Source organism: Silurus meridionalis, chromosome 2, assembly GCF_014805685.1.
Source record: "Silurus meridionalis isolate SWU-2019-XX chromosome 2, ASM1480568v1, whole genome shotgun sequence".
NCBI lineage: Eukaryota > Metazoa > Chordata > Actinopteri > Siluriformes > Siluridae > Silurus > Silurus meridionalis.
In genome coordinates, this window is record NC_060885.1 from 28,977,211 (window position 1) to 28,980,101 (window position 2,891).

The window sequence follows — 2,891 nt, forward strand, 5'->3', positions numbered from 1 at the left end:
TCAATCCATTCATGCGTTAGTTCATTCACCCATCCGATCATTTTTCATTCATTTATTCATTCAACTATTAATCTGTTTTCAGTCATTCATCCATCCATCCATTTATTTTTCATCCACCTGTCATTGGAGATAGATGTGATCAGTGACTGTTTTTTGGAAAACAGTGGTGATTAGTCATTGGAGACAGATGTGATCAGTCACTGTTCTTTGGGAAACAGTGGTGATCAGTGATTGGTCATTGGAGACACATGTGATTAGTGACTGTTCTTTGTGAAACAGTAGTGATCAGTGATTGGTCATTGGAGACAGAGGTGATCAGTGATTGGTCATTGGAGACATGTGATCAGTCACCATTCTTTGGGAAACAGTGGTGACCAGTGATTGGTCATTGGAGACACGTGATTAGTGACTGTTTTTTGTGAAACAGGAGTGATCAGTGATTGGTCATTGGAGACAGAGTTGACCAGTGATTGGTCATTGGAGACACATGTGATTAGTGACTGTTCTTTGGGAAACAGTGGAGATCAGTGATTGGTCATTGGAGACAGATGTGATCAGTGACTGTTCTTTGGGAAACAGAGGTGATCAGTGATTGGTCATTGGAGACAGATGTGATCAGTGACTGTTCTTTTGGGAAACAGTGGAGATCAGTGATTGGTCATTGGAGACAGTTGTGATTAGTGACTGCTCTTTGGGAAACAGTGGTGATCAGTGATTGGTCACTGGAGACAGATGTGGTCAGTGACTGTTCTTTGGGTAACAGTGGTGATCAGTGATTGGTCATTTGACACAGTTGTGATCAGTGATTGAGGGAATAGTGGTGATCAGTGATTGGTTATTGAGAAACAAAGGCGGTCAGTGACTGGTCATTCCTAACTTTTGTGACCAGTGGCCATCACTAGTTAACTCATCTTATCACTTATGTTACAGCAGCTATAAACTGTCATTTCCTCACCAACCAGAATGTTTTTCTTTTTCATGCGGAGATGTCTAAAACCACATCTTGTCATACTATAAAGAAACCACTTCCTCATCTGCCCTGAACACTCTCCTGTTAAAGGCATGACTGACAGTTACCAAGTGCTGGAACTAAAGACTCCTTTTATAAAAAAGTTAAAAAAGACATCTCTTTTCCAACAACTTCAACAGTTCATCAGTGTGTATACATTTGTTATAAATAGTTGTTTGAACATACAGCTCATAGCAGGTGCTCCCACACATGTTTGTTGTTTATTCCTGGCTTTGAATGCAGGACGTCGCAAAAACCTCCAAACTCGGAAGTAAGGCGTTTTTACAAGGTGTACTTAAACGAGTGGCGTAACATTTCTCCGAAACTAAAAATATCTCCTGCTGTAACAAAAGCACAAAGGCCAAATCAGTTCACATTGTTTTCCAGATTTCTACCCTCATGCAAGAGATCGCTATCGCAGCACGTGCACGCTGTACTTTTAAAAGCGAGCAATAAACGCGGAAAGGCTCAGGCGAGTCTATTAAAATTACACTTGATGAATGTTGAAAGGGTCAGAAGAACGTCTATTAACCAGCCCATGCAGACACTGAGCAAATATTTTCTTGCGCTGTTCTCTGTCTCATCCAGAGAGCAAATGGAAGACTGGAAGTGCTTGTATAACCGGGACCTCCATGAGTTATCACAGCACTCCATTTAAGGGCAATGGAAAAATGGACAGCTCGACAAATAAACCCTTTTAATAGGGACCAATCCTGCCATCACATTATCTCAGCACCAAAGGATGTATGCATGTGTGTGTGTGTTCACGTGTACACGTGTGGCCCCAGCTCTTAGCCAGACTTGAGACTTTTCCATGACCTGGTCGCTTTGGCATGTGCTTTTATCTAAAGGGGATTGAGAAGTTTATCTATAAACCACTCCAGGGTCAACAGTTTGTCCCGAGAGGTCGAATCGAAGTGTGACAGATTTAATGTCGGCTTGCATTAACAGACTAACTCTCTATTTTCCTGAAATCCCCCCAAAAAATCCTTCATGCTAAAGATGGTCGACGTCCAGCACTAACCTTACCATACATGGTGTAATAGCAAAGAGCGCAGACTAAAATCGACTTCTCATGTTACCTATTTTACATTCCGGTGCGGAGCATGAGCATCATAAAATCATAAATAATTCGCAACGGCCAATCTCAATTATGATTATGCAAACAATACTCAGAGTGCATTTTCTGCTGTTTGCTTTCGTTCTTGCCGGATGCCCGAAACCCTAATCGTTTGTTTCGCTCGCGCCTTCGAATCCCCGACAACCTTCGACGTGTCTGGGTGAGCGTCTCATCCCGTCTAAACAATCGTTTCATCTCTGTCGTTTCCTTTCCTTGCCACAACAGCGACTCTGCTAATGAAGTACGTGCAGAAGGCCTGAAGAATTCGCAGCACGTGCTCACTTATTCGTTTATTCTGTTAAAGACACTTCAAGCCTGACGTGAGAAGTCGAGAAAGGTTTGGAAGAACTCAAAAGATCCGACTTTCAGTCACGAGGCTTTGTGTTCTATAAAAAGACGAGAAAAGGGAAGGAGGGTTGGATCTAACTTGCACTACAGACACTCATAATAATGTGGTTTCACAAGAATTCTGCAAATAGGCAAACGTTCAAGGTTTCTATAGGGAAGAAAGACCTTATGACATAACTTATACTGTCAGAGAATATTGAGCTGTACTGATACACTAGGATATAAGACACTTTCAGCCTGAGGTGAGAAGTTCAGAAAGGTTTGGAAGAACTTGAAAGATCTGACATTCAGTCATAAGGCTTCCTGTTCTAGAAAGGAAAAAAGAAATGAAGGAGGGTTGGATGGAACTTGAAGGTCCACATAATAATATAGGGTAACGTTTAAGGTTTCTATAAGAATGTTTAAATACAAAAA